The sequence below is a fragment of the Alexandromys fortis genome, unplaced genomic scaffold (assembly GCF_014885135.2).
Source record: "Alexandromys fortis isolate MF-2015 unplaced genomic scaffold, M_Fortis_MF-2015_v1.1 scaffold_36, whole genome shotgun sequence".
In the NCBI taxonomy this organism is placed as follows: domain Eukaryota; kingdom Metazoa; phylum Chordata; class Mammalia; order Rodentia; family Cricetidae; genus Alexandromys; species Alexandromys fortis.
Genome location: NW_026067915.1, coordinates 860,559 through 871,933, shown reverse-complemented (window position 1 = coordinate 871,933; position 11,375 = coordinate 860,559).

The window sequence follows — 11,375 nt, the reverse complement described above, 5'->3', positions numbered from 1 at the left end:
CTTCTTAGTAGCCCACATAAGAGTTGTCTCTCTTTGCCTGGTTTATTTCACTTGGATAACAGCCTCAGGTTCATCTGTGCAGTTGCAAATGCAGGATCCCCTTTCCTTTAAGTTTTAATAGTTTACCACGGTGTACATGGACAGATGCATACACCCCTTTTGTTAATTTTATTCGTTAAGGATTTAACAAAATACCACGTTCATAAAGAATATTGGCCTGTACTTTCCTGTGGAAGGTTATATTTTTCTGAGTTTGGCCTTACCTTCCTAAAACGAGCTGAGAAATGTTTTATATCAGTTTCAAATGAATTGAAACACTCTCTCAAGAAGGAAAGGGCAAGCATCTGAGAGTCCGCTGAGTAGCAAACACACTTCACAAGTCTGGGAAAGCTGAAACTTGTAAGGTTCGGGAGCCTCTCTCTGGAGCTATAGAAGCAGAAAGGGGAAGCTGGAGGAGGACAGGCAGACCAGCCAAGCTGCTGACAGGAGGCCCATGCATCTGTGCAGCTGCCTGCAAGTTATGCAGAGAGCTTCGGGTTTGCAGAGTTGCAGTTTTGGAGAGGGACTACCCATGTTGCTTTGGGTGATGAAACTGCTTTTGAATAACCCCTGCTTCTGTAAGTAACCCCTTACCTATAAGCTGTTAGGAACCCCATAACCCCTTACCTATATGCTGTTAGGAACCCCATAACCCCTTACCTATATGCTGTTAGGAACCCCATAACCCCTTACCTATATGCTGTTAGGAACCCCATAACCCCTTACCTATATGCTGTTAGGAACCCCATAACCCCTTACCTATATGCTGTTAGGCTGTTAGGAACCCCATAACCTTTTACATATAAACACTCCCTTGCTCACCAAGATAAACTCTGGTGTAATTTCATCTTTTATAGCTTCGCATTGTGTGTGTGTGTGTGTGTGTGTGTGTGTGTGTGTGTGTGTGTGTGTACTCAAGAAGTCTCTTACACAATTGACCCACCTATTTTCTAGAAGGTATTTGCAGAATTTATATTAATTTCCCTTTAAATGTTTGGCAGGATGTTCCAGTAAAGCAAACTGGATCAGGCGATTTCTTTTTTGAAAAGTTTTAAACTTGCACTTCAAACGAGTTGTCCAACCAGCCACATTATTTCACTGGGTAAACCCGTGACCATTTGGGCTTTTCAGAGTATTGACTCATTCTATCCAAGTTGGGAGGTTTCAGTGTGTGGAGTGAAGCATGGTGATCCTACAGAGTGCCCCCTGACGTCAGTGGCCCTGAAGTCTACATATTTGTCACGTTCCTGGTACCAGTAACTATCTCCTTGCTTCATGTTAGGTCTGTCTGGTTTACTAGCCTCATAAGAAATTGGCGTGTGGTTTTGTTCATCTCTGCAGAATTCCATGTTTTATTGATTTCTGCTATTTATTTCTTCCTTCTTGTTTTTGCATAATTGTTATCTCATTTCTCTGTGTTCTTAAGGAAGGGGCTTAAATTACTGATTTAAAAATGCTCCCTTTTGCAAATGTAGTACCAAAAATTTGGCTCTCAGCTCTGAGTTCCACAGATTTTGATATGTTCTATTTTTACTTACCATGCAATTTAGTACAATTTACTTTTTCCTTAAAAATTACTCCTTTACCTACGGATTTTTTTTTGGTAGTTTGGGCTTCTATATTTTCAGAGATTTTCCTATTATATTTCTGTTACTAAGTACTAGTTTGAGGCCTTAAGAGGTACACTGTGTGAATTCAGTTATTTTTATTTGCTCAATTCATGTTATAATACCTGCTATCTTGATCAACTTTACATGATCAGCTGAGGGAAATCTACATCCTGCTGGTGTTGAGTGAAGAGTTCACAGGTGTAAAAGAGTCTACTAAGTTCATAGTGCTACTCAGCTCTTCTGTATCTTTGCCGATTTTCTGTTCAGTTGTTGTTACTTACTGAGGGATAGATGTTGAAAATGCTCCTTTGTGCATTTGTCTCCCAGCATCCCCCAGTTCTATTGGGGTTTGTCTTATATATTCTACAGCTTTGTCTGCTGCATAAACATGCAGGATTGATGTTTCTTGGTGAAGTGAATCTTCAGTCATTATTTAATACTCCATTGTCCCTAATAATTGTTTTCTTCTCCATTCTACTTTATTTGATATAAATAGAGCTGTTTCTGCTTTCTTATGATTAATTTTGGCTGTATATCTTTTTTTTTTCATCCTCTTACTTTTGACTTTCTGTAGCATTATATTTGATATGAGACTTATAGGGATATAATTTAGGGAATAGTCTTGACTGGCAACCTTATTGGCTTGAGAAGTGTGTAGGAGGGAGCTGGAGACATGGCTCTATGGTTTAAGCGCTTGCTGGTCTTGAAGAGGACCTGAATTAGGCTCCCAGCAGTCATACTGGGTAATTCACAGCCACCTGTAACTCCATCTCCAGAGGATCCAACACCCTCCTTGATGTGGGAGTGATTTCTTATTAATAAAGAAACTGCCTAGGCCCCTTGATAGGCCAACCCATAGGTGGGTGGAGTAAACAGAACAGAATGCTGGGAGAAAGCTGAGTCAAGTGAGTCGCCATGATTCTCCCACTCCAGACAGATGCAGGTTAAGATCTTTCCTGGTAAGCCAGCTCATGGGCTACACAGATTATTAGAAATGGGTTAGATTAATATGTAAGAGCTAGCCAATAAGAGGCTACAGATAACAGACCAGGCAGTGTTTAAAAGAATACAGTTTCCGTGTAATTATTTCGGGACATAAGCTAGCCATGTGGGCGGCCGGGTGCCGGGGACGCAGCCCCTCTGCTCCACACTACACCTCCTCTGTCTTCTGCAGGTACCTTCACACACATGACATGGTAGTTGGCTAGGTTTCTGGTACCAGGAATGATTTCCTTCTCATTTAGCAACTTTTAAGTCCAATTAGAGCATTATTAGTTACTGTTAAGGTATGCATGCCACTACTGCACTCTTAGGGTCATTGTGCCATGTTGGTCATTGTTGGAGTTTATAGACATCATAGCTGGGTGGGACTATCATTGTTTCCCTCCTTTGGGAGCCTGCGTGGCTCCTTCTGGTACCAGGAACTCTAGTCAGGAGGGAGGAGGCATTCAGGTCAGTTTTAGGTCAGGGGCCTTGGGTCCTGCATCTGAAGTGCACAATGTCCTCTGCAAAATGGAGCTACCTTCTACCTCTGGGGGACAAATACTGATCTTAAAGAAAGAACAATTATAAAAAAAGAAATAGGGAGATTTTCTTCCTAATCCGTGTGTGTGTGTGTGTGTGTGTGTGTGTGCGTGTGTTTAAGATCTTGTTTAAAAACAACTATCCTCTCAACCACTGAGCTACAACCTTAGCTTGCTTTAGTAAATCTTTTATTTTTTTAATGTTTCTTTTGTTTGTATATACACTATATACTTTCAAAATATACTGATTTGGGATTTCTTCTGTATGCTGTGAACATTTTATTACCATTGGTTAATAAAGAAGCTACTTTGGCCTATGACAAGGCAGAATAAATTGGATGCAGGGAGAAGAAAGATGGAGTCAGGCAGACACTATGTAGCTGCCCAAGAAGCAAGATGTGAGGTAATAAACTAGGAGCCTCATGATAAAATATAAAATAATAGAAATGGGTTAATTTAAGATGTAAGAGCTAGCTAGGAATATGCCTGAGCCATTGACCAAACAGTGTTGTAATTAATATAGTTTTTGTGTCATTATTCGGGTCTGGGTGGTTGGGAAATGAAAGCCCAGTCTCCATTTTTAATTTACTATATTTTCTTAGTCAAATTTTGGTGACTTATATTTATCTGAAGAACTTACATTGGTCAGTATAATATTTTGCATTATATTTAGTTTTTAGGTGTGGATATGTATGCATTTTAAGTGTGTAACTATTTCTGTAGATATGTAATCATGTAATTTAAAGCCATGGTGACACATGATACTTCAGTTTTTCACTTCAAAACTATCAACAAGGCTGCCAGCTAGCACATGGCTGTGCATAGCTGTGAGATATCAATCACTGGGCTCTGAAAGTTGTATCCAACAGATGCTTTTGACAGATGTGGCTATAGCTGAGTTGAAGACAGGCAAGCATATAGACAGTTGTTCCTTTTGATTCTAGATGCTTAAGTAGCCCATAACTCTTCCCTCACTGTGGCCACCAGCTCAGGAGAGTCATCTGTTTTAAAATGTACTGCCACCCGCTTGGTACCAAAAACCCAAGGGAAGGCTGAGCTCTGATAGAAACCAGCCACCTTGTATTCAGATTCTGGTGCAGTTCCCAAAGATGTTTGTCATGCTTCTTTCTCTTCCTGAACACCCTCTAGCTTCTACTAATGGAATCTAAAATATTCCTGGGTCTAAATTAAAGGTACAGTGGCCAGCGGAAAGCAAAAACGGCCATACAAGAGTAAAGCAGTCTAGGGGACTCTTTCCTGCTCTGCCAGATACTGTTTGATTGATTGGGTTTGTTGTTATCAGAACACTCAAAATAAACCATCGTCCTGGACCTTCCTTTTTAGATCGGTTCCCAGTGTTAATGATTATGATGGAAAGAAGTCTCTCATTTTCATTAGCAAAACTCCTATCAGCTGATACCTGGGTATGAAACCTGCAGCAAGCCAGCCTGGGTCTGTCTGTCTGTGTTTCAGCTTGGCGTATGATGAATTTTCTTAGCAACCCCCTCCAAACCACATCCTACTCCACCTTAAGCCAAACTTTTGCATTTTCTTGTACTCTGCTGAGAAAATCCGTTCGCTGGTTCCTTTTCAGCTGGTGATGACGCATGGACTCTAAAGCACATGACTGACTTGTCCATCACTTTTTGTCCAGCTTCCTTTCATGTTTCACAAGTTCATCCGAGTCTGAAGTCTCTCCTTCACGGTCCACACCCTTTTCCAAAACTGTCATGGACTTTTTTGTCTACACTGGGCTTAGCATCTTGATACACATTTAGAACTTGGCGGAGAAGAGCGGTGACTTTGTTGATTGAATTTGCCAACTACAGCTGGAAATTTGACAGAAATACATTTCAAGGCCTCCAGAAGGAAATGCTTAATTAGCAGCAATTAGTTTGATGTATTCAAACCTTTCAGAAAATGCTTAGCTCGTGGCCCTTTTGAATTTAGGACAGAGAATCTAATTGGTTCTCATCTGATCAAAGAAGTTAGACAATTTACAGAAAAGGTCATCCCAAAGAAGTTGATATTTATCTTACTTTTGAAGCCTTTAAGAACATTCTAGAGGAAGTAGACTTGATTCAGAGCTTTGTTTTCGTCACCTAAGATTCATCAAGTTTCTACTTTGTATCAAGGCTCCTGTTGTCCTTGATTTTCACGCCACAAAAGATTAAAGATAACACCACCAATTATAATATTTACAAAAAAGCCCTTCCTGAGAATGACCTGCCCAGTGGTATTGTTAGATAAAGACTCTGGGAAATGGCTTTGCTAATTTACACTCATTAACAGGAGAATGCGGGAGATTAAAGGTAGCAAGGGTGAATAGCCCCTCATTTTTGTAAAACCTGTACAACCTTTTATGCACCTACCACGGCCATTATTATGTAATAATAGAAGAGGAGGTGTGCTGCCCACATGAACTTGGGGAGGATAAAGACACAAGGGGCTATTTTCCCTCAAGAGAAATGTAGAGTCAGAGATTAAAGGTGGAAAGCAGCCGTCATTTAAAGCAGCTCCCATCTCCAAAGGATATTTATTCACAAATTGATTAGAGTTGGAAATGGAAATGATTTAGTTGGTGGGAACATTACGGCAGCCCTTTAAAGTGTGATGGCAAAGATGAAACGGATGCTCACTTACCCTTTCCTTAGCATGCAGGCGGAGATCAAACAGAGCGGCGTCCCATTGACAGACCTAATGAGACGGCTAGTCTATTTGCTTCAGTTATTTCCAGCGCTCGGGAGGCATGTTCTGTCTGAAACCCCTGACTCTCACATTGCTTGAGGCAGAGTCCCATTTTATGAATCTTTTGGTGGCGGTGCAGGGAAGCGCCCCTTGGCAGTATATGTGGGGACGGGGTGTAACTGGGGTGAGTTTCCCAAAACTGTAACGGGAACCAGTCGTATTTTCCCAGACAAAACTCTAGAACCTTCCTTTTAAAGATTCGTTTTGTCTTCACTGCTACCATCCTCAACCCTTGGTTACATCTTCCCCTTCTCATGCGCTCTCGTTCTTCCCACAAGCCTAGCAGGAAAGCGGGTTGGTTCTGTCGTGAATGAGCGTGTCTCTCGCCCTCCACGCACTCGTCTCCGGTGCGAGCTTTCGAGCTTTCTGAAAACCTCTACTGCTGTCAACGAAGCTGCCGTCTCAACCGGAAACTGAGGACTCTGCACAATGCATCCAAGTCAATGCCACAAAACCAGTTTATGTGCTAATAACTGCTAGTCAATGAGACTCTTAGTTTCTGTATATAACTCTGAAATGGCCGCTCCTAGGTGGGGAGAGGGGTCAGCTTCTTTGAAGACTGGAACACAGCCAAATAAAATTAGCTTCCTTTTACACCTTACCTAATGACCAGTTACAGTATCATGTGGCGACGCCCCTATACATAAGGAGTTCATTAAAATCAGGCACTCTGGGGGAGAAATACAGTGTTAGTTGACTCACTTTTGAGAAACTCTCACATCCGTGTCTGTACCATCTGAGGGTGTCACAATTAATTTTTTTTCCCAAGATAGGGTTTCTCTGTAGCTTTGAAGCCTGTCCAGGAACTAGCTCTGTAGACCAGGCTGGCTTCGAAATCACAGAGATCCGCCTACCTTTGCCTCCCGAGTGCCGGGATGAAAGGCATGCTCTAACACACACACACTGTTCTTCATGACTTTAAGGGGTGGATTCTTTCCATTTCTGACTGTTGTGGTCTATCCTTAAAGACTGTTGAAATTACTACTTAAGCAATTTTCTTTCCTTTTTCTTAGATGAATATTCTAATAATTTGCATACAATGACTTTCTAGATAAAAAATTGGCTTAGATCTTGTTGACTTCATATTGGACTTTTCTATTAGATGAGGACAATTTAAATTTCTTGATTTTTACTATTTCAGGCATCTGTGGTTCCAAGAAGATTGACCACAGCATCATAGATTTGGAAGAGATTCCATTCAACTTCATATTTCTGACAATAGCCTTCATATGCACTGTGTCTAAGACTATGCCTGGTTACTAATTCACTTGTGAACCACTATGCGTACACCTCTATCAATACAGTTATGGACTGTATGTCTGCTCTCTACACAGTGAGCTTCTAATCTAGATTATATAGATGATATACACTGTGCAGTACAAATATTTTTAAACCGAATCATGACACAGTGGTCACAACACAAAACCTCCTTTGCTCAGTTTTAGAAGTTTCTTTTATATTGAATTCTATACAGTTAAGAACTATTTCTGTATTTCCCATTGGGTGCCATTTGTCCGGCTGATCTCTCACTGGTAACACGCTGCTTTCATTACTGGTGTTAGGTGTTGTGTTCTTGGTGTCTCCTGTCACCTTTTCTATATAACCATTAGAAAGACTATAAGCACACACAGGCACACACAAACACACACACGTGCACACACATATACACACACACACTACTCACATGGAGCCCAGTTCGTTTGGCATTTTTGTACATAGGTGTAGGGCTGACCACTTGGGATTGGATAAATTATCACAAACCTTGTCTCTGGAGAAATCTGATTCTCCCTGAATCAGCAGCCATTGATTATCTGGAGCTCTGCTTCTAGGGGTGGGTCCTTGTGAAATTTCCCCGTTCACACTAGCATGTCGCCTGTTGTCATCAGGCAGACAGGTCCTGTTTAGGTGGCCTCATGGTTGAGATTTTATGGGTGCAGCTTCCCTGTCGCATCCAGAAAGACAACACTGGCAAGCAGATGGCCCAGTCTTCTGACTGTTACGTCCCATGTTAAAAAAAAACTTATATGTTTTGATTAGCTTACAAAGGAGTGACTCTCTGTCAGACTGCCCACACATCCTCAGTTCTGGTTACTCCTCCCTCTACTTCCTCTGCCTCTGCCTCCCTATTCCTCACCCCACGCCCACTTAAACTTTTCATTCACAAATATTCCTCCTACCTCTTCTCGGCTCCATACCTCCTTGATTCTCCCTTACTGTATTGTTAATCAATCCATTTGAACTAATAGCTTGATTCTCTGCCTAAATTAAAGAAGTTTTTAACTTTAAAAAACTCAATTGTCAATATGTAGTAAGTTGTTTCGGTCATTTTTTATTGTTGTCTGGCATTCTACACATAAAATATAGCTTATTGGAGGGGTGGTATTTACAAATAAGCATACATCTAAGAACATAATATTATGGCTGGAGAGATGGCTCAGTGGTTAAGAGCATGTAAGAGCTTTGGCACAGAACACAGGTTCTGTTTCCAGCGCCCATATCTAGCAGCTCACAACCACCTGTTATTCCAGCTCCAGAAGATCCAGTGCCTCCTCCCTCCATGGATACTTGAACTTTTGTATACATATGTAGAGAGAGAGAGAGAGAGAGAGAGAAGAAGGAGGAGGAGGAGGAGGAGGAGGAGGAGGAGGAGGAGGAGGAGGAGGAGGAGGAGGAGGAGGAGGAGGAAAAGAAGGAGGAGGATCTATCATGAGATCACTGTTGCCAGTGTAGATGGCTAGGGATGTTTCCCTCCTCCAGCACAAAGCACTGACATACTGAACCTGCCTCCTGCTGCAAATGGTATCAAAAAGATATGCATGAGACATGTGTGTAGTAATAAGTGCGGCGGAGCTGCGTCCCCAGGACCCCAGCTGCCTGCTAGCTTATGCCCGAAATAACAACACACAAACTGTATTCATTTAAACATTGCTTGGCCCATTTCTATCTAGCCTCTTCTAGGCTAATTCTAACATATTAATTTAGCCCATTTCTTAACATCTAGGTAGCACCGCTAGGTGCGCTTACCGGGAAGATTCTAGCCTATGTCCATCCTGGGTCGGAGCTTCATCGCGTATGCCCAAGAGAGCGAAGCAGGGCCTCTGCTCCAGACAGCAGAGCTGTCGAGTCTGTCTGAGGAGTCTTACCTCACTTCCTCTTCCTCCTGTTTACTCCTCCCACCTATGTTTTAACCTATCAGGGCAAGCAGTTTCTTTATTTAATTAATCAATGAAATCAACAGATTGATATATGACACTCCCACATCACATGTGTACTTTCATTGACTTGTCCAGAAAAGATACCGACACTTCATGATTTCCCCCAACACTTTCTTAGTCAAATCTTCAGCCATGTTTTCTGTGTCTACAAAAGTGTTTGTTGATAAAGGGAAGGGGACACATCAGTCTGTCAGCAGATGATATTATTACTATGAATTTGGTTTCACCACAGCAAAGAACCTGCCTTCTCAATTCCATTCTTTTTGTATGCACTCCCAAGTAAGGAGTTCACAGAGATTTCTGTTATTTCTATTATTAAATTAAATTTGAAAAATTTAAGCAGTATACTAAATATCACAAACTTTGAATACTTCTGAAAATCATTTTGGACATTTTTGGGGAAAAAATCATAATAATTTTGCCTCACACTCATCAAATACCTAGATTTTATGAGTCGCTAGTTTTTAATTCTGGTTAACATCTCAAGGTCAATGTTCAGCATGGATAAAGGATTTTTTCTTTAATAGCAGCGGGTATAATTCATATCTCTAATAGTCTGTAATTTGGTACTTGTGTTTGCTTCTCTTCCTTTCATACTTGATTAGATCTTCATTCTTTTTGCCTCGTGTGGCAACTGATGAAGCACTCATTCAAGAGAGAGGGAGAAGGGTGGCTTAGTGATCTCCATGTTCACTTATGCTTCTATTGTTAGCCATATTTTCAACCATCATTTCCTATTCAATTAAAGTCACATAACATTACCTTTGCATTTACTTAACCAGGCACTCACACACGGCAGGGCAGTGCAGTGAGTGCCAATCTGCTCTCTACTTCTTACTTCCTTCCAATCAGTTTGCAAATGATATAAGGCAGAAGACAATCAATGAAGACACCAGGACCAACACTGTCCCCTCTCATCATGGACACACATTTAGGGAAGATGATAGAGTTCAAAGGTAGAAAGAGCTAACCTGACCCTACATAAGACAGCAATCTGATGATGTAGGCTAATGCTTAGTACATTGTAATAATTTGTCATCCATATTGGTTTTAATAAAATGTGAATTGACCAGTAACCAGGCAGGAAGTCTATGCAGGTCAACCAGAAGAAGATAATTCTGGGAAGAGGAATAATTCTGGAATGAGGTTACCAGCCAGATGCAGAGGAAGCAAGATGAGAATGCCTCACTGAGTAAGGTACCAAGCCACGTGGCTAAACATAGACAAGAACTATGGGTTAATTTAAATTGTAAGAGCTAGCCAATAATAAACCTGAGCTAATAGGTCAAACAGTTTATAATTAATATAAACCTCTGTGTGTTTCTTTTGGAGTGAATGACTGCTAAACCAGGCAGCACAGAAATTTCTGTCTACAGTCTGGGGCTGTAGATCAGAAGTATAGCACTTGCCTAATATCCAAAAGTCTCATCCCCAACACTATAGCAATCAGATTTAAAAAAAAAAAAAACAAGGAAAAACACTAACATAAGGCTGTAATACTTTGAGATTATTAGTGATTCTGTGATGATTAATTTAATCATATGTTTAACTCAGTGTAGAATTAGCTAGGAAGGGATTTTCTCAATGAGGAACCATCCAGGTCACCGTCTTAGTTAGGGTTTCTATTGCTGTGAAGAGAGACCATTTCAATGCTTATAAAGGAAAACATTTAACTGAGGTTTAGTCCATTATCACCATGGCAGAAACACCACTGCCACACACCTTGTCCCAGAGGCATTCCTTAGTCATGGAGGGAGATTCTTTTTCGTTGTTGTTGTTGTTTTGGTTTTTTGTTTGTTTGTTTGTTTTTGTTGGTTTTTCTTTTAGCTTTTTGAGGTGGGATTTCTCTGTAGTTTTGGAGCCTATCCTAGAACTTGCTCTTGTAGACCAGGCTGGCCTCAAACTCATAGAGATTCAGCTGTGATGTGGGAGTGTCATATCAATCTGTTGATTTCATTGGCTGAGCAATAAAGAAACTGCTGGCCCTGATAGGTTAAAAGATAGGTGGGCAGAATAAACAGAATAGAATTCTGGGCGGAAGAGGAAGTGAGGTCAGACTCTGCTCTGCTCCCGGAGAGACCCGACAGCTCTGCTGGAGCAGAGACGCCATGCTCAGCTCTCCCAGGCAGCTGCAACCCACGATGGACTTAGGCTAGAATCTTCCTGGTAAGCGCACGTTGGGGTGCTTACACACATCATTAGAAATGGGCTAGTCCAGATGCGAGAATTGGCCTGTAAGG